Source organism: Taudactylus pleione, unplaced genomic scaffold (assembly GCF_031769625.1).
Source record: "Taudactylus pleione unplaced genomic scaffold, aTauple2 ptg001975l, whole genome shotgun sequence".
NCBI lineage: Eukaryota > Metazoa > Chordata > Amphibia > Anura > Myobatrachidae > Taudactylus > Taudactylus pleione.
In genome coordinates this window covers 65,655-88,804 of record NW_028286371.1, presented here as the reverse complement: position 1 = coordinate 88,804, position 23,150 = coordinate 65,655, and the positions used below count along the sequence as shown (strand labels likewise).

The window sequence follows — 23,150 nt, the reverse complement described above, 5'->3', positions numbered from 1 at the left end:
TCATTCTCTTGGTTCTATTTATTGTGATGTTGAATCCTTTTCAAATGGCCTATTCTGATATATATACCAGTGCTCTAACCCCTGAACTATGGAGCCACTTGGTTAAGTTATTTTATACACATTTTGGTGTCTGGTTGAGGATGGAAATTGATATACAGCAAATTTCTAATCTTTTCTGGTAAATGTACTTTTTTCAATTACAATTGTTGTGTTTATGGTCATCTTAAGGTTCTTCAAGATTGCATCAAGACAGTCACATAAAATTGGCAAAGTAGTTGTAGTCATCTATAATGGACTAGGAATGTATTACTTTACTTCTTAACGAGCTGTAGGTGAGAGGCCAGGTTAACATAAAACAAAACATTTAATCCTCCTGCCTTATAAAGGAACACTTCAACTTTGGTTTTCATTATACTTTAGCACTAATATGACAATTAAAAATGTAGGCTTATGTATACTGTTTTCATTCTCTTGGTTCTATTTATTGTGATGTTGAATCCTTTTCAAATGGCCTATTCTGATATATATGCAATATCTATAATTGAGGCATACCTGGGAGACACTTTGAATCAAATTATTTAAATGCATTTTAAAATGAGCTGTTTTATGTTAGTGTGGTGTGTACATAATAGAGATCCAAAATTGGTCATACTTTCCATGGCTTTCCAACTTTAGGATCCATAGGGTAGAATTATTTCAAAATGTTATAGCCGGACATCTTTATAGAGTTATTTGTAGTCATTAGTGGTCATTACCCTGAGTGTGCTTGCACGTGTAGAGTATATATGCTTACATGTTCAAATCAGCCTTCAGTTATATCTATTGGCACCTATGTTCAAAATATTGGTATCAATTGCACAAGATGAAATCTGCTCTATGCAATGCAATCTTGAAGAACCTTAAGATGACCATAAACACAACAATTGTAATTGAAAAAAGTACATTTACCAGAAAAGATTTGAAATTTGCTGTATATCAATTTCCATCCTCAACCAGACACCAAAATGTGTATAACATAACTTAACCAAGTGGCTCCATAGCTTTAAATGCTCTTTTTAAAGTTAAACAATTGGAAATCTCTTATATTTATTTTATAATGATGGTGAATAACCATGCTGGGAGTTTCAGTTTGAAGGAAATTGGTCCAATAAAAGAAAACACAAATGTTTTCAAATATGCTCTTGAAACCAGTCAATAGGTTAGACTGAATGCGATATGTGTCTTTCCAATTTGGCTATACAAGTGTGTGTATTCATCATCTTCTCATTTAGCATACTAAAGCAGACTATTGCAATATAGGTTGCTGCAAATTAAGTTTTAGCAGCAGTAACAATAATGACACATTAGGCCCCAGTGAGATTTGAACTCATGACACCTGGTTTACAAGACCAGTGATCTAACCCCTGAGCTATGGAGCCACTTGGTTAAGTTATTTTATACACATTTTGGTGTCTGGTTGAGGATGGAAATTGATATACAGCAAATTTCAAAACTTTTCTGGTAAATGTACTTTTTTCAATTACAATTGTTGTGTTTATGGTCATCTTAAGGTTCTTCAAGATTGCATCAAGACAGTCACATAAAATTGGCAAAGTAGTTGTAGTCATCTATAATGGATTAGGAATGTATTACTTTACTTCTTAATGAGCTGTAGGAGAGAGGCCAGGTTAACATAAAACAAAACATTTAATCCTCCTGCCATATAAAGGAACACTTCAACTTTGGTTTTCATTATACTTTAGCACTAATATGACAATTAAAAATGTAGGCTTATGTATACTGTTTTCATTCTCTTGGTTCTATTTATTGTGATGTTGAATCCTTTTCAAATGGCCTATTCTGATATATATGCAATATCTATAATTGAGGCATACCTGGGAGACACTTTGAATCAAATTATTTAAATGCATTTTAAAATGAGCTGTTTTATGTTAGTGTGGTGTGTACATAATAGAGATCCAAAATTGGTCATACTTTCCATGGCTTTCCAACTTTAGGATCCATAGGGTAGAATTATTTCAAAATGTTATAGCCGGACATCTTTATAGAGTTATTTGTAGTCATTAGTGGTCATTACCCTGAGTGTGCTTGCACGTGTAGAGTATATATGCTTACATGTTCAAATCAGCCTTCAGTTATATCTATTGGCACCTATGTTCAAAATATTGGTATCAATTGCACAAGATGAAATCTGCTCTATGCAATGCAATCTTGAAGAACCTTAAGATGACCATAAACACAACAATTGTAATTGAAAAAAGTACATTTACCAGAAAAGATTTGAAATTTGCTGTATATCAATTTCCATCCTCAACCAGACACCAAAATGTGTATAACATAACTTAACCAAGTGGCTCCATAGCTTTAAATGCTCTTTTTAAAGTTAAACAATTGGAAATCTCTTATATTTATTTTATAATGATGGTGAATAACCATGCTGGGAGTTTCAGTTTGAAGGAAATTGGTCCAATAAAAGAAAACACAAATGTTTTCAAATATGCTCTTGAAACCATTCAATAGGTTAGACTGAATGCGACATGTGTCTATCCAATTTGGCTATACAAGTGTGTGTATTCATCATCTTCTCATTTAGCATACTAAAGCAGACTATTGCAATATAGGTTACTGCAAATTATGACACATTAGGCCCCAGTGAGATTTGAACTCACAATAACCTGGTTTACAAGACCAGTGCTCTAACCCCTGAGCTATGGAGCCACTTGGTTAAGTTATTTTATACACATTTTGGTGTCTGGTTGAGGATGGAAATTGATATGCAGCAAATTTCAAAACTTTTCTGGTAAATGTACTTTTTTCAATTACAATTGTTGTGTTTATGGTCATCTTAAGGTTCTTCAAGATTGCATCAAGACAGTCACATAAAATTGGCAAAGTAGTTGTAGTCATCTATAATGGACTAGGAATGTATTACTTTACTTCTTAACGAGCTGTAGGAGAGAGGCCAGGTTAACATAATACAAAACATTTAATCCTCCTGCCTTATAAAGGAACACTTCAACTTTGGTTTTCATTATACTTTAGCACTAATATGACAATTAAAAATGTAGGCTTATGTATACTGTTTTCATTCTCTTGGTTCTATTTATTGTGATATTGAATCCTTTTCAAATGGCCTATTCTGATATATATGCAATATCTATAATTGAGGCATACCTGGGAGACACTTTGAAACAAATTATTTAAATGCATTTTAAAATGAGCTGTTTTATGTTAGTGTGGTGTGTACATAATAGAGATCCAAAATTGGTCATACTTTCCATGGCTTTCCAACTTTAGGATCCATAGGGTAGAATTATTTCAAAATGTTATAGCCGGACATCTTTATAGAGTTATTTGTAGTCATTAGTGGTCATTACCCTGAGTGTGCTTGCACGTGTAGAGTATATATGCTTACATGTTCAAATCAGCCTTCAGTTATATCTATTGGCACCTATGTTCAAAATATTGGTATCAATTGCACAAGATGAAATCTGCTCTATGCAATGCAATCTTGAAGAACCTTAAGATGACCATAAACACAACAATTGTAATTGAAAAAAGTACATTTACCAGAAAAGATTTGAAATTTGCTGTATATCAATTTCCATCCTCAACCAGACACCAAAATGTGTATAACATAACTTAACCAAGTGGCTCCATAGCTTTAAATGCTCTTTTTAAAGTTAAACAATTGGAAATCTCTTATATTTATTTTATAATGATGGTGAATAACCATGCTGGGAGTTTCAGTTTGAAGGAAATTGGTCCAATAAAAGAAAACACAAATGTTTTCAAATATGCTCTTGAAACCATTCAATAGGTTAGACTGAATGCGACATGTGTCTATCCAATTTGGCTATACAAGTGTGTGTATTCATCATCTTCTCATTTAGCATACTAAAGCAGACTATTGCAATATAGGTTACTGCAAATTATGACACATTAGGCCCCAGTGAGATTTGAACTCACAACCCCTGGTTTACAAGACCAGTGCTCTAACCCCTGAGCTATGGAGCCACTTGGTTAAGTTATTTTATACACATTTTAGTGTCTGGTTGAGGATGGAAATTGATATGCAGCAAATTTCAAAACTTTTCTGGTAAATGTACTTTTTTCAATTACAATTGTTGTGTTTATGGTCATCTTAAGGTTCTTCAAGATTGCATCAAGACAGTCACATAAAATTGGCAAAGTAGTTGTAGTCATCTATAATGGACTAGGAATGTATTACTTTACTTCTTAACGAGCTGTAGGAGAGAGGCCAGGTTAACATAATACAAAACATTTAATCCTCCTGCCTTATAAAGGAACACTTCAACTTTGGTTTTCATTATACTTTAGCACTAATATGACAATTAAAAATGTAGGCTTATGTATACTGTTTTCATTCTCTTGGTTCTATTTATTGTGATATTGAATCCTTTTCAAATGGCCTATTCTGATATATATGCAATATCTATAATTGAGGCATACCTGGGAGACACTTTGAATCAAATTATTTAAATGCATTTTAAAATGAGCTGTTTTATGTTAGTGTGGTGTGTACATAATAGAGATCCAAAATTGGTCATACTTTCCATGGCTTTCCAACTTTAGGATCCATAGGGTAGAATTATTTCAAAATGTTATAGCCGGACATCTTTATAGAGTTATTTGTATTCATTAGTGGTCATTACCCTGAGTGTGCTTGCACGTGTAGAGTATATATGCTTACATGTTCAAATCAGCCTTCAGTTATATCTATTGGCACCTATGTTCAAAATATTGGTATCAATTGCACAAGATGAAATCTGCTCTATGCAATGCAATCTTGAAGAACCTTAAGATGACCATAAACACAACAATTGTAATTGAAAAAAGTACATTTACCAGAAAAGATTTGAAATTTGCTGTATATCAATTTCCATCCTCAACCAGACACCAAAATGTGTATAACATAACTTAACCAAGTGGCTCCATAGCTTTAAATGCTCTTTTTAAAGTTAAACAATTGGAAATCTTTTATATGTATTTTATAATGATGGTGAATAACCATGCTGGGAGTTTCAGTTTGAAGGAAATTGGTCCAATAAAAGAAAACACAAATGTTTTCAAATATGCTCTTGAAACCAGTCAATAGGTTAGACTGAGTGCGATATGTGTCTTTCCAATTTGGCTATACAAGTAACAATAATGACACATTAGGCCCCAGTGAGATTTGAACTCACGACCCCTGGTTTACAAGACCAGTGCTCTAACCCCTGAGCTATGGAGCCACTTGGTTAAGTTATTTTATACACATTTTGGTGTCTGGTTGACACGTGGTTGAGGATGGAAATTGATATACAGCAAATTTCAAAACTTTTCTGGTAAATGTACTTTTTTCAATTACAATTGTTGTGTTTATGGTCATCTTAAGGTTCTTCAAGATTGCATCAAGACAGTCACATAAAATTGGCAAAGTAGTTGTAGTCATCTATAATGGATTAGGAATGTATTACTTTACTTCTTAACGAGCTGTAGGAGAGAGGCCAGGTTAACATAAAACAAAACATTTAATCCTCCTGCCATATAAAGGAACACTTCAACTTTGGTTTTCATTATACTTTAGCACTAATATGACAATTAAAAATGTAGGCTTATGTATACTGTTTTCATTCTCTTGGTTCTATTTATTGTGATGTTGAATCCTTTTCAAATGGCCTATTCTGATATATATGCAATATCTATAATTGAGGCATACCTGGGAGACACTTTGAATCAAATTATTTAAATGCATTTTAAAATGAGCTGTTTTATGTTAGTGTGGTGTGTACATAATAGAGATCCAAAATTGGTCATACTTTCCATGGCTTTCCAACTTTAGGATCCATAGGGTAGAATTATTTCAAAATGTTATAGCCGGACATCTTTATAGAGTTATTTGTAGTCATTAGTGGTCATTACCCTGAGTGTGCTTGCACGTGTAGAGTATATATGCTTACATGTTCAAATCAGCCTTCAGTTATATCTATTGGCACCTATGTTCAAAATATTGGTATCAATTGCACAAGATGAAATCTGCTCTATGCAATGCAATCTTGAAGAACCTTAAGATGACCATAAACACAACAATTGTAATTGAAAAAAGTACATTTACCAGAAAAGATTTGAAATTTGCTGTATATCAATTTCCATCCTCAACCAGACACCAAAATGTGTATAACATAACTTAACCAAGTGGCTCCATAGCTTTAAATGCTCTTTTTAAAGTTAAACAATTGGAAATCTCTTATATTTATTTTATAATGATGGTGAATAACCATGCTGGGAGTTTCAGTTTGAAGGAAATTGGTCCAATAAAAGAAAATACAAATGTTTTCAAATATGCTCTTGAAACCAGTCAATAGGTTAGACTGAATGCGATATGTGTCTTTCCAATTTGGCTATACAAGTGTGTGTATTCATCATCTTCTCATTTAGCATACTAAAGCAGACTATTGCAATATAGGTTACTGCAAATTATGACACATTAGGCCCCAGTGAGATTTGAACTCACAACCCCTGGTTTACAAGACCAGTGCTCTAACCCCTGAGCTATGGATCCACTTGGTTAAGTTATTTTATACATATTTTGGTGTCTGGTTGAGGATGGAAATTGATATGCAGCAAATTTCAAAACTTTTCTGGTAAATGTACTTTTTCAATTACAATTGTTGTGTTTATGGTCATCTTAAGGTTCTTCAAGATTGCATCAAGACAGTCACATAAAATTGGCAAAGTAGTTGTAGTCATCTATAATGGACTAGGAATGTATTACTTTACTTCTTAACGAGCTGTAGGAGAGAGGCCAGGTTAACATAATACAAAACATTTAATCCTCCTGCCTTATAAAGGAACACTTCAACTTTGGTTTTCATTATACTTTAGCACTAATATGACAATTAAAAATGTAGGCTTATGTATACTGTTTTCATTCTCTTGGTTCTATTTATTGTGATATTGAATCCTTTTCAAATGGCCTATTCTGATATATATGCAATATCTATAATTGAGGCATACCTGGGAGACACTTTGAATCAAATTATTTAAATGCATTTTAAAATGAGCTGTTTTATGTTAGTGTGGTGTGTACATAATAGAGATCCAAAATTGGTCATACTTTCCATGGCTTTCCAACTTTAGGATCCATAGGGTAGAATTATTTCAAAATGTTATAGCCGGACATCTTTATAGAGTTATTTGTAGTCATTAGTGGTCATTACCCTGAGTGTGCTTGCACGTGTAGAGTATATATGCTTACATGTTCAAATCAGCCTTCAGTTATATCTATTGGCACCTATGTTCAAAATATTGGTATCAATTGCACAAGATGAAATCTGCTCTATGCAATGCAATCTTGAAGAACCTTAAGATGACCATAAACACAACAATTGTAATTGAAAAAAGTACATTTACCAGAAAAGATTTGAAATTTGCTGTATATCAATTTCCATCCTCAACCAGACACCAAAATGTGTATAACATAACTTAACCAAGTGGCTCCATAGCTTTAAATGCTCTTTTTAAAGTTAAACAATTGGAAATCTCTTATATTTATTTTATAATGATGGTGAATAACCATGCTGGGAGTTTCAGTTTGAAGGAAATTGGTCCAATAAAAGAAAACACAAATGTTTTCAAATATGCTCTTGAAACCATTCAATAGGTTAGACTGAATGCGACATGTGTCTATCCAATTTGGCTATACAAGTGTGTGTATTCATCATCTTCTCATTTAGCATACTAAAGCAGACTATTGCAATATAGGTTACTGCAAATTATGACACATTAGGCCACAGTGAGATTTGAACTCACAACCCCTGGTTTACAAGACCAGTGCTCTAACCCCTGAGCTATGGAGCCACTTGGTTAAGTTATTTTATACACATTTTGGTGTCTGGTTGAGGATGGAAATTGATATGCAGCAAATTTCAAAACTTTTCTGGTAAATGTACTTTTTTCAATTACAATTGTTGTGTTTATGGTCATCTTAAGGTTCTTCAAGATTGCATCAAGACAGTCACATAAAATTGGCAAAGTAGTTGTAGTCATCTATAATGGACTAGGAATGTATTACTTTACTTCTTAACGAGCTGTAGGAGAGAGGCCAGGTTAACATAATACAAAACATTTAATCCTCCTGCCTTATAAAGGAACACTTCAACTTTGGTTTTCATTATACTTTAGCACTAATATGACAATTAAAAATGTAGGCTTATGTATACTGTTTTCATTCTCTTGGTTCTATTTATTGTGATATTGAATCCTTTTCAAATGGCCTATTCTGATATATATGCAATATCTATAATTGAGGCATACCTGGGAGACACTTTGAAACAAATTATTTAAATGCATTTTAAAATGAGCTGTTTTATGTTAGTGTGGTGTGTACATAATAGAGATCCAAAATTGGTCATACTTTCCATGGCTTTCCAACTTTAGGATCCATAGGGTAGAATTATTTCAAAATGTTATAGCCGGACATCTTTATAGAGTTATTTGTAGTCATTAGTGGTCATTACCCTGAGTGTGCTTGCACGTGTAGAGTATATATGCTTACATGTTCAAATCAGCCTTCAGTTATATCTATTGGCACCTATGTTCAAAATATTGGTATCAATTGCACAAGATGAAATCTGCTCTATGCAATGCAATCTTGAAGAACCTTAAGATGACCATAAACACAACAATTGTAATTGAAAAAAGTACATTTACCAGAAAAGATTTGAAATTTGCTGTATATCAATTTCCATCCTCAACCAGACACCAAAATGTGTATAACATAACTTAACCAAGTGGCTCCATAGCTTTAAATGCTCTTTTTAAAGTTAAACAATTGGAAATCTCTTATATTTATTTTATAATGATGGTGAATAACCATGCTGGGAGTTTCAGTTTGAAGGAAATTGGTCCAATAAAAGAAAACACAAATGTTTTCAAATATGCTCTTGAAACCATTCAATAGGTTAGACTGAATGCGACATGTGTCTATCCAATTTGGCTATACAAGTGTGTGTATTCATCATCTTCTCATTTAGCATACTAAAGCAGACTATTGCAATATAGGTTACTGCAAATTATGACACATTAGGCCCCAGTGAGATTTGAACTCACAACCCCTGGTTTACAAGACCAGTGCTCTAACCCCTGAGCTATGGAGCCACTTGGTTAAGTTATTTTATACACATTTTAGTGTCTGGTTGAGGATGGAAATTGATATGCAGCAAATTTCAAAACTTTTCTGGTAAATGTACTTTTTTCAATTACAATTGTTGTGTTTATGGTCATCTTAAGGTTCTTCAAGATTGCATCAAGACAGTCACATAAAATTGGCAAAGTAGTTGTAGTCATCTATAATGGACTAGGAATGTATTACTTTACTTCTTAACGAGCTGTAGGAGAGAGGCCAGGTTAACATAAAACAAAACATTTAATCCTCCTGCCATATAAAGGAACACTTCAACTTTGGTTTTCATTATACTTTAGCACTAATATGACAATTAAAAATGTAGGCTTATGTATACTGTTTTCATTCTCTTGGTTCTATTTATTGTGATGTTGAATCCTTTTCAAATGGCCTATTCTGATATATATGCAATATCTATAATTGAGGCATACCTGGGAGACACTTTGAATCAAATTATTTAAATGCATTTTAAAATGAGCTGTTTTATGTTAGTGTGGTGTGTACATAATAGAGATCCAAAATTGGTCATACTTTCCATGGCTTTCCAACTTTAGGATCCATAGGGTAGAATTATTTCAAAATGTTATAGCCGGACATCTTTATAGAGTTATTTGTAGTCATTAGTGGTCATTACCCTGAGTGTGCTTGCACGTGTAGAGTATATATGCTTACATGTTCAAATCAGCCTTCAGTTATATCTATTGGCACCTATGTTCAAAATATTGGTATCAATTGCACAAGATGAAATCTGCTCTATGCAATGCAATCTTGAAGAACCTTAAGATGACCATAAACACAACAATTGTAATTGAAAAAAGTACATTTACCAGAAAAGATTTGAAATTTGCTGTATATCAATTTCCATCCTCAACCAGACACCAAAATGTGTATAACATAACTTAACCAAGTGGCTCCATAGCTTTAAATGCTCTTTTTAAAGTTAAACAATTGGAAATCTCTTATATTTATTTTATAATGATGGTGAATAACCATGCTGGGAGTTTCAGTTTGAAGGAAATTGGTCCAATAAAAGAAAATACAAATGTTTTCAAATATGCTCTTGAAACCAGTCAATAGGTTAGACTGAATGCGATATGTGTCTTTCCAATTTGGCTATACAAGTGTGTGTATTCATCATCTTCTCATTTAGCATACTAAAGCAGACTATTGCAATATAGGTTACTGCAAATTATGACACATTAGGCCCCAGTGAGATTTGAACTCACAACCCCTGGTTTACAAGACCAGTGCTCTAACCCCTGAGCTATGGATCCACTTGGTTAAGTTATTTTATACATATTTTGGTGTCTGGTTGAGGATGGAAATTGATATGCAGCAAATTTCAAAACTTTTCTGGTAAATGTACTTTTTCAATTACAATTGTTGTGTTTATGGTCATCTTAAGGTTCTTCAAGATTGCATCAAGACAGTCACATAAAATTGGCAAAGTAGTTGTAGTCATCTATAATGGACTAGGAATGTATTACTTTACTTCTTAACGAGCTGTAGGAGAGAGGCCAGGTTAACATAATACAAAACATTTAATCCTCCTGCCTTATAAAGGAACACTTCAACTTTGGTTTTCATTATACTTTAGCACTAATATGACAATTAAAAATGTAGGCTTATGTATACTGTTTTCATTCTCTTGGTTCTATTTATTGTGATATTGAATCCTTTTCAAATGGCCTATTCTGATATATATGCAATATCTATAATTGAGGCATACCTGGGAGACACTTTGAATCAAATTATTTAAATGCATTTTAAAATGAGCTGTTTTATGTTAGTGTGGTGTGTACATAATAGAGATCCAAAATTGGTCATACTTTCCATGGCTTTCCAACTTTAGGATCCATAGGGTAGAATTATTTCAAAATGTTATAGCCGGACATCTTTATAGAGTTATTTGTAGTCATTAGTGGTCATTACCCTGAGTGTGCTTGCACGTGTAGAGTATATATGCTTACATGTTCAAATCAGCCTTCAGTTATATCTATTGGCACCTATGTTCAAAATATTGGTATCAATTGCACAAGATGAAATCTGCTCTATGCAATGCAATCTTGAAGAACCTTAAGATGACCATAAACACAACAATTGTAATTGAAAAAAGTACATTTACCAGAAAAGATTTGAAATTTGCTGTATATCAATTTCCATCCTCAACCAGACACCAAAATGTGTATAACATAACTTAACCAAGTGGCTCCATAGCTTTAAATGCTCTTTTTAAAGTTAAACAATTGGAAATCTCTTATATTTATTTTATAATGATGGTGAATAACCATGCTGGGAGTTTCAGTTTGAAGGAAATTGGTCCAATAAAAGAAAACACAAATGTTTTCAAATATGCTCTTGAAACCATTCAATAGGTTAGACTGAATGCGACATGTGTCTATCCAATTTGGCTATACAAGTGTGTGTATTCATCATCTTCTCATTTAGCATACTAAAGCAGACTATTGCAATATAGGTTACTGCAAATTATGACACATTAGGCCACAGTGAGATTTGAACTCACAACCCCTGGTTTACAAGACCAGTGCTCTAACCCCTGAGCTATGGAGCCACTTGGTTAAGTTATTTTATACACATTTTGGTGTCTGGTTGAGGATGGAAATTGATATGCAGCAAATTTCAAAACTTTTCTGGTAAATGTACTTTTTTCAATTACAATTGTTGTGTTTATGGTCATCTTAAGGTTCTTCAAGATTGCATCAAGACAGTCACATAAAATTGGCAAAGTAGTTGTAGTCATCTATAATGGACTAGGAATGTATTACTTTACTTCTTAACGAGCTGTAGGAGAGAGGCCAGGTTAACATAATACAAAACATTTAATCCTCCTGCCTTATAAAGGAACACTTCAACTTTGGTTTTCATTATACTTTAGCACTAATATGACAATTAAAAATGTAGGCTTATGTATACTGTTTTCATTCTCTTGGTTCTATTTATTGTGATATTGAATCCTTTTCAAATGGCCTATTCTGATATATATGCAATATCTATAATTGAGGCATACCTGGGAGACACTTTGAAACAAATTATTTAAATGCATTTTAAAATGAGCTGTTTTATGTTAGTGTGGTGTGTACATAATAGAGATCCAAAATTGGTCATACTTTCCATGGCTTTCCAACTTTAGGATCCATAGGGTAGAATTATTTCAAAATGTTATAGCCGGACATCTTTATAGAGTTATTTGTAGTCATTAGTGGTCATTACCCTGAGTGTGCTTGCACGTGTAGAGTATATATGCTTACATGTTCAAATCAGCCTTCAGTTATATCTATTGGCACCTATGTTCAAAATATTGGTATCAATTGCACAAGATGAAATCTGCTCTATGCAATGCAATCTTGAAGAACCTTAAGATGACCATAAACACAACAATTGTAATTGAAAAAAGTACATTTACCAGAAAAGATTTGAAATTTGCTGTATATCAATTTCCATCCTCAACCAGACACCAAAATGTGTATAACATAACTTAACCAAGTGGCTCCATAGCTTTAAATGCTCTTTTTAAAGTTAAACAATTGGAAATCTCTTATATTTATTTTATAATGATGGTGAATAACCATGCTGGGAGTTTCAGTTTGAAGGAAATTGGTCCAATAAAAGAAAACACAAATGTTTTCAAATATGCTCTTGAAACCATTCAATAGGTTAGACTGAATGCGACATGTGTCTATCCAATTTGGCTATACAAGTGTGTGTATTCATCATCTTCTCATTTAGCATACTAAAGCAGACTATTGCAATATAGGTTACTGCAAATTATGACACATTAGGCCCCAGTGAGATTTGAACTCACAACCCCTGGTTTACAAGACCAGTGCTCTAACCCCTGAGCTATGGAGCCACTTGGTTAAGTTATTTTATACACATTTTGGTGTCTGGTTGAGGATGGAAATTGATATGCAGCAAATTTCAAAACTTTTCTGGTAAATGTACTTTTTTCAATTACAATTGTTGTGTTTATGGTCATCTTAAGGTTCTTCAAGATTGCATCAAGACAGTCACATAAAATTGGCAAAGTAGTTGTAGTCATCTATAATGGACTAGGAATGTATTACTTTACTTCTTAACGAGCTGTAGGAGAGAGGCCAGGTTAACATAATACAAAACATTTAATCCTCCTGCCTTATAAAGGAACACTTCAACTTTGGTTTTCATTATACTTTAGCACTAATATGACAATTAAAAATGTAGGCTTATGTATACTGTTTTCATTCTCTTGGTTCTATTTATTGTGATATTGAATCCTTTTCAAATGGCCTATTCTGATATATATGCAATATCTATAATTGAGGCATACCTGGGAGACACTTTGAATCAAATTATTTAAATGCATTTTAAAATGAGCTGTTTTATGTTAGTGTGGTGTGTACATAATAGAGATCCAAAATTGGTCATACTTTCCATGGCTTTCCAACTTTAGGATCCATAGGGTAGAATTATTTCAAAATGTTATAGCCGGACATCTTTATAGAGTTATTTGTATTCATTAGTGGTCATTACCCTGAGTGTGCTTGCACGTGTAGAGTATATATGCTTACATGTTCAAATCAGCCTTCAGTTATATCTATTGGCACCTATGTTCAAAATATTGGTATCAATTGCACAAGATGAAATCTGCTCTATGCAATGCAATCTTGAAGAACCTTAAGATGACCATAAACACAACAATTGTAATTGAAAAAAGTACATTTACCAGAAAAGATTTGAAATTTGCTGTATATCAATTTCCATCCTCAACCAGACACCAAAATGTGTATAACATAACTTAACCAAGTGGCTCCATAGCTTTAAATGCTCTTTTTAAAGTTAAACAATTGGAAATCTTTTATATGTATTTTATAATGATGGTGAATAACCATGCTGGGAGTTTCAGTTTGAAGGAAATTGGTCCAATAAAAGAAAACACAAATGTTTTCAAATATGCTCTTGAAACCAGTCAATAGGTTAGACTGAGTGCGATATGTGTCTTTCCAATTTGGCTATACAAGTGTGTGTATTCATCATCTTCTCATTTAGCATACTAAAGCAGACTATTGCAATATAGGTTGCTGCAAATTAAGTTTTAGCAGCAGTAACAATAATGACACATTAGGCCCCAGTGAGATTTGAACTCACGACCCCTGGTTTACAAGACCAGTGCTCTAACCCCTGAGCTATGGAGCCACTTGGTTAAGTTATTTTATACACATTTTGGTGTCTGGTTGACACGTGGTTGAGGATGGAAATTGATATACAGCAAATTTCAAAACTTTTCTGGTAAATGTACTTTTTTCAATTACAATTGTTGTGTTTATGGTCATCTTAAGGTTCTTCAAGATTGCATCAAGACAGTCACATAAAATTGGCAAAGTAGTTGTAGTCATCTATAATGGATTAGGAATGTATTACTTTACTTCTTAACGAGCTGTAGGAGAGAGGCCAGGTTAACATAAAACAAAACATTTAATCCTCCTGCCATATAAAGGAACACTTCAACTTTGGTTTTCATTATACTTTAGCACTAATATGACAATTAAAAATGTAGGCTTATGTATACTGTTTTCATTCTCTTGGTTCTATTTATTGTGATGTTGAATCCTTTTCAAATGGCCTATTCTGATATATATGCAATATCTATAATTGAGGCATACCTGGGAGACACTTTGAATCAAATTATTTAAATGCATTTTAAAATGAGCTGTTTTATGTTAGTGTGGTGTGTACATAATAGAGATCCAAAATTGGTCATACTTTCCATGGCTTTCCAACTTTAGGATCCATAGGGTAGAATTATTTCAAAATGTTATAGCCGGACATCTTTATAGAGTTATTTGTAGTCATTAGTGGTCATTACCCTGAGTGTGCTTGCACGTGTAGAGTATATATGCTTACATGTTCAAATCAGCCTTCAGTTATATCTATTGGCACCTATGTTCAAAATATTGGTATCAATTGCACAAGATGAAATCTGCTCTATGCAATGCAATCTTGAAGAACCTTAAGATGACCATAAACACAACAATTGTAATTGAAAAAAGTACATTTACCAGAAAAGATTTGAAATTTGCTGTATATCAATTTCCATCCTCAACCAGACACCAAAATGTGTATAACATAACTTAACCAAGTGGCTCCATAGCTTTAAATGCTCTTTTTAAAGTTAAACAATTGGAAATCTCTTATATTTATTTTATAATGATGGTGAATAACCATGCTGGGAGTTTCAGTTTGAAGGAAATTGGTCCAATAAAAGAAAATACAAATGTTTTCAAATATGCTCTTGAAACCAGTCAATAGGTTAGACTGAATGCGATATGTGTCTTTCCAATTTGGCTATACAAGTGTGTGTATTCATCATCTTCTCATTTAGCATACTAAAGCAGACTATTGCAATATAGGTTACTGCAAATTATGACACATTAGGCCCCAGTGAGATTTGAACTCACAACCCCTGGTTTACAAGACCAGTGCTCTAACCCCTGAGCTATGGATCCACTTGGTTAAGTTATTTTATACATATTTTGGTGTCTGGTTGAGGATGGAAATTGATATGCAGCAAATTTCAAAACTTTTCTGGTAAATGTACTTTTTCAATTACAATTGTTGTGTTTATGGTCATCTTAAGGTTCTTCAAGATTGCATCAAGACAGTCACATAAAATTGGCAAAGTAGTTGTAGTCATCTATAATGGACTAGGAATGTATTACTTTACTTCTTAACGAGCTGTAGGAGAGAGGCCAGGTTAACATAAAACAAAACATTTAATCCTCCTGCCTTATAAAGGAACACTTCAACTTTGGTTTTCATTATACTTTAGCACTAATATGACAATTAAAAATGTAGGCTTATGTATACTGTTTTCATTCTCTTGGTTCTATTTATTGTGATGTTGAATCCTTTTCAAATGGCCTATTCTGATATATATGCAATATCTATAATTGAGGCATACCTGGGAGACACTTTGAAACAAATTATTTAAATGCATTTTAAAATGAGCTGTTTTATGTTAGTGTGGTGTGTACATAATAGAGATCCAAAATTGGTCATACTTTCCATGGCTTTCCAACTTTAGGATCCATAGGGTAGAATTATTTCAAAATGTTATAGCCGGACATCTTTATAGAGTTATTTCTAGTCATTAGTGGTCATTACCCTGAGTGTGCTTGCACGTGTAGAGTATATATGCTTACATGTTCAAATCAGCCTTCAGTTATATCTATTGGCACCTATGTTCAAAATATTGGTATCAATTGCACAAGATGAAATCTGCTCTATGCAATGCAATCTTGAAGAACCTTAAGATGACCATAAACACAACAATTGTAATTGAAAAAAGTACATTTACCAGAAAAGATTTGAAATTTGCTGTATATCAATTTCCATCCTCAACCAGACACCAAAATGTGTATAACATAACTTAACCAAGTGGCTCCATAGCTTTAAATGCTCTTTTTAAAGTTAAACAATTGGAAATCTCTTATATTTATTTTATAATGATGGTGAATAACCATGCTGGGAGTTTCAGTTTGAAGGAAATTGGTCCAATAAAAGAAAACACAAATGTTTTCAAATATGCTCTTGAAACCATTCAATAGGTTAGACTGAATGCGACATGTGTCTATCCAATTTGGCTATACAAGTGTGTGTATTCATCATCTTCTCATTTAGCATACTAAAGCAGACTATTGCAATATAGGTTACTGCAAATTATGACACATTAGGCCCCAGTGAGATTTGAACTCACAACCCCTGGTTTACAAGACCAGTGCTCTAACCCCTGAGCTATGGAGCCACTTGGTTAAGTTATTTTATACACATTTTGGTGTCTGGTTGAGGATGGAAATTGATATGCAGCAAATTTCAAAACTTTTCTGGTAAATGTACTTTTTTCAATTACAATTGTTGTGTTTATGGTCATCTTAAGGTTCTTCAAGATTGCATCAAGACAGTCACATAAAATTGGCAAAGTAGTTGTAGTCATCTATAATGGACTAGGAATGTATTACTTTACTTCTTAACGAGCTGTAGGAGAGAGGCCAGGTTAACATAATACAAAACATTTAATCCTCCTGCCTTATAAAGGAACACTTCAACTTTGGTTTTCATTATACTTTAGCACTAATATGACAATTAAAAATGTAGGCTTATGTATACTGTTTTCATTCTCTTGGTTCTATTTATTGTGATATTGAATCCTTTTCAAATGGCCTATTCTGATATATATGCAATATCTATAATTGAGGCATACCTGGGAGACACTTTGAATCAAATTATTTAAATGCATTTTAAAATGAGCTGTTTTATGTTAGTGTGGTGTGTACATAATAGAGATCCAAAATTGGTCATACTTTCCATGGCTTTCCAACTTTAGGATCCATAGGGTAGAATTATTTCAAAATGTTATAGCCGGACATCTTTATAGAGTTATTTGTATTCATTAGTGGTCATTACCCTGAGTGTGCTTGCACGTGTAGAGTATATATGCTTACATGTTCAAATCAGCCTTCAGTTATATCTATTGGCACCTATGTTCAAAATATTGGTATCAATTGCACAAGATGAAATCTGCTCTATGCAATGCAATCTTGAAGAACCTTAAGATGACCATAAACACAACAATTGTAATTGAAAAAAGTACATTTACCAGAAAAGATTTGAAATTTGCTGTATATCAATTTCCATCCTCAACCAGACACCAAAATGTGTATAACATAACTTAACCAAGTGGCTCCATAGCTTTAAATGCTCTTTTTAAAGTTAAACAATTGGAAATCTTTTATATGTATTTTATAATGATGGTGAATAACCATGCTGGGAGTTTCAGTTTGAAGGAAATTGGTCCAATAAAAGAAAACACAAATGTTTTCAAATATGCTCTTGAAACCAGTCAATAGGTTAGACTGAGTGCGATATGTGTCTTTCCAATTTGGCTATACAAGTGTGTGTATTCATCATCTTCTCATTTAGCATACTAAAGCAGACTATTGCAATATAGGTTGCTGCAAATTAAGTTTTAGCAGCAGTAACAATAATGACACATTAGGCCCCAGTGAGATTTGAACTCACGACCCCTGGTTTACAAGACCAGTGCTCTAACCCCTGAGCTATGGAGCCACTTGGTTAAGTTATTTTATACACATTTTGGTGTCTGGTTGACACGTGGTTGAGGATGGAAATTGATATACAGCAAATTTCAAAACTTTTCTGGTAAATGTACTTTTTTCAATTACAATTGTTGTGTTTATGGTCATCTTAAGGTTCTTCAAGATTGCATCAAGACAGTCACATAAAATTGGCAAAGTAGTTGTAGTCATCTATAATGGATTAGGAATGTATTACTTTACTTCTTAACGAGCTGTAGGAGAGAGGCCAGGTTAACATAAAACAAAACATTTAATCCTCCTGCCATATAAAGGAACACTTCAACTTTGGTTTTCATTATACTTTAGCACTAATATGACAATTAAAAATGTAGGCTTATGTATACTGTTTTCATTCTCTTGGTTCTATTTATTGTGATGTTGAATCCTTTTCAAATGGCCTATTCTGATATATATGCAATATCTATAATTGAGGCATACCTGGGAGACACTTTGAATCAAATTATTTAAATGCATTTTAAAATGAGCTGTTTTATGTTAGTGTGGTGTGTACATAATAGAGATCCAAAATTGGTCATACTTTCCATGGCTTTCCAACTTTAGGATCCATAGGGTAGAATTATTTCAAAATGTTATAGCCGGACATCTTTATAGAGTTATTTGTAGTCATTAGTGGTCATTACCCTGAGTGTGCTTGCACGTGTAGAGTATATATGCTTACATGTTCAAATCAGCCTTCAGTTATATCTATTGGCACCTATGTTCAAAATATTGGTATCAATTGCACAAGATGAAATCTGCTCTATGCAATGCAATCTTGAAGAACCTTAAGATGACCATAAACACAACAATTGTAATTGAAAAAAGTACATTTACCAGAAAAGATTTGAAATTTGCTGTATATCAATTTCCATCCTCAACCAGACACCAAAATGTGTATAACATAACTTAACCAAGTGGCTCCATAGCTTTAAATGCTCTTTTTAAAGTTAAACAATTGGAAATCTCTTATATTTATTTTATAATGATGGTGAATAACCATGCTGGGAGTTTCAGTTTGAAGGAAATTGGTCCAATAAAAGAAAATACAAATGTTTTCAAATATGCTCTTGAAACCAGTCAATAGGTTAGACTGAATGCGATATGTGTCTTTCCAATTTGGCTATACAAGTGTGTGTATTCATCATCTTCTCATTTAGCATACTAAAGCAGACTATTGCAATATAGGTTACTGCAAATTATGACACATTAGGCCCCAGTGAGATTTGAACTCACAACCCCTGGTTTACAAGACCAGTGCTCTAACCCCTGAGCTATGGATCCACTTGGTTAAGTTATTTTATACATATTTTGGTGTCTGGTTGAGGATGGAAATTGATATGCAGCAAATTTCAAAACTTTTCTGGTAAATGTACTTTTTCAATTACAATTGTTGTGTTTATGGTCATCTTAAGGTTCTTCAAGATTGCATCAAGACAGTCACATAAAATTGGCAAAGTAGTTGTAGTCATCTATAATGGACTAGGAATGTATTACTTTACTTCTTAACGAGCTGTAGGAGAGAGGCCAGGTTAACATAAAACAAAACATTTAATCCTCCTGCCTTATAAAGGAACACTTCAACTTTGGTTTTCATTATACTTTAGCACTAATATGACAATTAAAAATGTAGGCTTATGTATACTGTTTTCATTCTCTTGGTTCTATTTATTGTGATGTTGAATCCTTTTCAAATGGCCTATTCTGATATATATGCAATATCTATAATTGAGGCATACCTGGGAGACACTTTGAAACAAATTATTTAAATGCATTTTAAAATGAGCTGTTTTATGTTAGTGTGGTGTGTACATAATAGAGATCCAAAATTGGTCATACTTTCCATGGCTTTCCAACTTTAGGATCCATAGGGTAGAATTATTTCAAAATGTTATAGCCGGACATCTTTATAGAGTTATTTCTAGTCATTAGTGGTCATTACCCTGAGTGTGCTTGCACGTGTAGAGTATATATGCTTACATGTTCAAATCAGCCTTCAGTTATATCTATTGGCACCTATGTTCAAAATATTGGTATCAATTGCACAAGATGAAATCTGCTCTATGCAATGCAATCTTGAAGAACCTTAAGATGACCATAAACACAACAATTGTAATTGAAAAAAGTACATTTACCAGAAAAGATTTGAAATTTGCTGTATATCAATTTCCATCCTCAACCAGACACCAAAATGTGTATAACATAACTTAACCAAGTGGCTCCATAGCTTTAAATGCTCTTTTTAAAGTTAAACAATTGGAAATCTCTTATATTTATTTTATAATGATGGTGAATAACCATGCTGGGAGTTTCAGTTTGAAGGAAATTGGTCCAATAAAAGAAAACACAAATGTTTTCAAATATGCTCTTGAAACCATTCAATAGGTTAGACTGAATGTGACATGTGTCTTTCCAATTTGGCTATACAAGTGTGTGTATTCATCATCTTCTCATTTAGCATACTAAAGCAGACTATTGCAATATAGGTTACTGCAAATTATGACACATTAGGCCCCAGTGAGATTTGAACTCACAACCCCTGGTTTACAAGACCAGTGCTCTAACCCCTGAGCTATGGAGCCACTTGGTTAAGTTATTTTATACACATTTTGGTGTCTGGTTGAGGATGGAAATTGATATGCAGCAAATTTCAAAACTTTTCTGGTAAATGTACTTTTTTCAATTACAATTGTTGTGTTTATGGTCATCTTAAGGTTCTTCAAGATTGCATCAAGACAGTCACATAAAATTGGCAAAGTAGTTGTAGTCATCTATAATGGACTAGGAATGTATTACTTTACTTCTTAACGAGCTGTAGGAGAGAGGCCAGGTTAACATAATACAAAACATTTAATCCTCCTGCCTTATAAAGGAACACTTCAACTTTGGTTTTCATTATACTTTAGCACTAATATGACAATTAAAAATGTAGGCTTATGTATACTGTTTTCATTCTCTTGGTTCTATTTATTGTGATATTGAATCCTTTTCAAATGGCCTATTCTGATATATATGCAATATCTATAATTGAGGCATACCTGGGAGACACTTTGAATCAAATTATTTAAATGCATTTTAAAATGAGCTGTTTTATGTTAGTGTGGTGTGTACATAATAGAGATCCAAAATTGGTCATACTTTCCATGGCTTTCCAACTTTAGGATCCATAGGGTAGAATTATTTCAAAATGTTATAGCCGGACATCTTTATAGAGTTATTTCTAGTCATTAGTGGTCATTACCCTGAGTGTGCTTGCACGTGTAGAGTATATATGCTTACATGTTCAAATCAGCCTTCAGTTATATCTATTGGCACCTATGTTCAAAATATTGGTATCAATTGCACAAGATGAAATCTGCTCTATGCAATGCAATCTTGAAGAACCTTAAGATGACCATAAACACAACAATTGTAATTGAAAAAAGTACATTTACCAGAAAAGATTTGAAATTTGCTGTATATCAATTTCCATCCTCAACCAGACACCAAAATGTGTATAACATAACTTAACCAAGTGGCTCCATAGCTTTAAATGCTCTTTTTAAAGTTAAACAATTGGAAATCTTTTATATGTATTTTATAATGATGGTGAATAACCATGCTGGGAGTTTCAGTTTGAAGGAAATTGGTCCAATAAAAGAAAACACAAATGTTTTCAAATATGCTCTTGAAACCAGTCAATAGGTTAGACTGAGTGCGATATGTGTCTTTCCAATTTGGCTATACAAGTGTGTGTATTCATCATCTTCTCATTTAGCATACTAAAGCAGACTATTGCAATATAGGTTGCTGCAAGTTTTAGCAGCAGTAACAATAATGACACATTAGGCCCCAGTGAGATTTGAACTCACGACCCCTGGTTTACAAGACCAGTGCTCTAACCCCTGAGCTATGGAGCCACTTGGTTAAGTTATTTTATACACATTTTGGTGTCTGGTTGACACGTGGTTGAGGATGGAAATTGATATACAGCAAATTTCAAAACTTTTCTGGTAAATGTACTTTTTTCAATTACAATTGTTGTGTTTATGGTCATCTTAAGGTTCTTCAAGATTGCATCAAGACAGTCACATAAAATTGGCAAAGTAGTTGTAGTCATCTATAATGGATTAGGAATGTATTACTTTACTTCTTAACGAGCTGTAGGAGAGAGGCCAGGTTAACATAAAACAAAACATTTAATCCTCCTGCCATATAAAGGAACACTTCAACTTTGGTTTTCATTATACTTTAGCACTAATATGACAATTAAAAATGTAGGCTTATGTATACTGTTTTCATTCTCTTGGTTCTATTTATTGTGATGTTGAATCCTTTTCAAATGGCCTATTCTGATATATATGCAATATCTATAATTGAGGCATACCTGGGAGACACTTTGAATCAAATTATTTAAATGCATTTTAAAATGAGCTGTTTTATGTTAGTGTGGTGTGTACATAATAGAGATCCAAAATTGGTCATACTTTCCATGGCTTTCCAACTTTAGGATCCATAGGGTAGAATTATTTCAAAATGTTATAGCCGGACATCTTTATAGAGTTATTTGTAGTCATTAGTGGTCATTACCCTGAGTGTGCTTGCACGTGTAGAGTATATATGCTTACATGTTCAAATCAGCCTTCAGTTATATCTATTGGCACCTATGTTCAAAATATTGGTATCAATTGCACAAGATGAAATCTGCTCTATGCAATGCAATCTTGAAGAACCTTAAGATGACCATAAACACAACAATTGTAATTGAAAAAAGTACATTTACCAGAAAAGATTTGAAATTTGCTGTATATCAATTTCCATCCTCAACCAGACAC

General features: G+C 33.2%; 16 non-coding genes across 16 annotated transcripts; all 16 read right to left on the bottom strand.

Moving 5' to 3' along the window:
• Positions 1-2,644: 2,644 nt before the first annotated feature.
• On the bottom strand, positions 2,645-2,718 carry TRNAT-UGU (transfer RNA threonine (anticodon UGU)). Its single transcript has one exon. It is a non-coding gene; the product is annotated as a tRNA-Thr (tRNA).
• Positions 2,719-3,944: 1,226 nt separating this feature from the next.
• Positions 3,945-4,017, bottom strand: TRNAT-UGU (transfer RNA threonine (anticodon UGU)). The gene has a single exon. It is a non-coding gene; the product is annotated as a tRNA-Thr (tRNA).
• A 1,165-nt stretch (positions 4,018-5,182) lies between these two features.
• TRNAT-UGU (transfer RNA threonine (anticodon UGU)) lies at positions 5,183-5,255 on the bottom strand. Its single transcript has one exon. It is a non-coding gene; the product is annotated as a tRNA-Thr (tRNA).
• Positions 5,256-6,492: 1,237 nt separating this feature from the next.
• TRNAT-UGU (transfer RNA threonine (anticodon UGU)) lies at positions 6,493-6,565 on the bottom strand. The gene has a single exon. It is a non-coding gene; the product is annotated as a tRNA-Thr (tRNA).
• A 1,225-nt stretch (positions 6,566-7,790) lies between these two features.
• On the bottom strand, positions 7,791-7,863 carry TRNAT-UGU (transfer RNA threonine (anticodon UGU)). Its single transcript has one exon. It is a non-coding gene; the product is annotated as a tRNA-Thr (tRNA).
• Positions 7,864-9,089: 1,226 nt separating this feature from the next.
• On the bottom strand, positions 9,090-9,162 carry TRNAT-UGU (transfer RNA threonine (anticodon UGU)). The gene has a single exon. It is a non-coding gene; the product is annotated as a tRNA-Thr (tRNA).
• A 1,226-nt stretch (positions 9,163-10,388) lies between these two features.
• On the bottom strand, positions 10,389-10,461 carry TRNAT-UGU (transfer RNA threonine (anticodon UGU)). Its single transcript has one exon. It is a non-coding gene; the product is annotated as a tRNA-Thr (tRNA).
• A 1,225-nt stretch (positions 10,462-11,686) lies between these two features.
• TRNAT-UGU (transfer RNA threonine (anticodon UGU)) lies at positions 11,687-11,759 on the bottom strand. The gene has a single exon. It is a non-coding gene; the product is annotated as a tRNA-Thr (tRNA).
• A 1,226-nt stretch (positions 11,760-12,985) lies between these two features.
• Positions 12,986-13,058, bottom strand: TRNAT-UGU (transfer RNA threonine (anticodon UGU)). Its single transcript has one exon. It is a non-coding gene; the product is annotated as a tRNA-Thr (tRNA).
• A 1,249-nt stretch (positions 13,059-14,307) lies between these two features.
• TRNAT-UGU (transfer RNA threonine (anticodon UGU)) lies at positions 14,308-14,380 on the bottom strand. The gene has a single exon. It is a non-coding gene; the product is annotated as a tRNA-Thr (tRNA).
• Positions 14,381-15,617: 1,237 nt separating this feature from the next.
• On the bottom strand, positions 15,618-15,690 carry TRNAT-UGU (transfer RNA threonine (anticodon UGU)). Its single transcript has one exon. It is a non-coding gene; the product is annotated as a tRNA-Thr (tRNA).
• Positions 15,691-16,915: 1,225 nt separating this feature from the next.
• On the bottom strand, positions 16,916-16,988 carry TRNAT-UGU (transfer RNA threonine (anticodon UGU)). The gene has a single exon. It is a non-coding gene; the product is annotated as a tRNA-Thr (tRNA).
• A 1,249-nt stretch (positions 16,989-18,237) lies between these two features.
• TRNAT-UGU (transfer RNA threonine (anticodon UGU)) lies at positions 18,238-18,310 on the bottom strand. Its single transcript has one exon. It is a non-coding gene; the product is annotated as a tRNA-Thr (tRNA).
• A 1,237-nt stretch (positions 18,311-19,547) lies between these two features.
• TRNAT-UGU (transfer RNA threonine (anticodon UGU)) lies at positions 19,548-19,620 on the bottom strand. Its single transcript has one exon. It is a non-coding gene; the product is annotated as a tRNA-Thr (tRNA).
• Positions 19,621-20,845: 1,225 nt separating this feature from the next.
• On the bottom strand, positions 20,846-20,918 carry TRNAT-UGU (transfer RNA threonine (anticodon UGU)). Its single transcript has one exon. It is a non-coding gene; the product is annotated as a tRNA-Thr (tRNA).
• A 1,244-nt stretch (positions 20,919-22,162) lies between these two features.
• TRNAT-UGU (transfer RNA threonine (anticodon UGU)) lies at positions 22,163-22,235 on the bottom strand. The gene has a single exon. It is a non-coding gene; the product is annotated as a tRNA-Thr (tRNA).
• Positions 22,236-23,150: the final 915 nt, after the last annotated feature.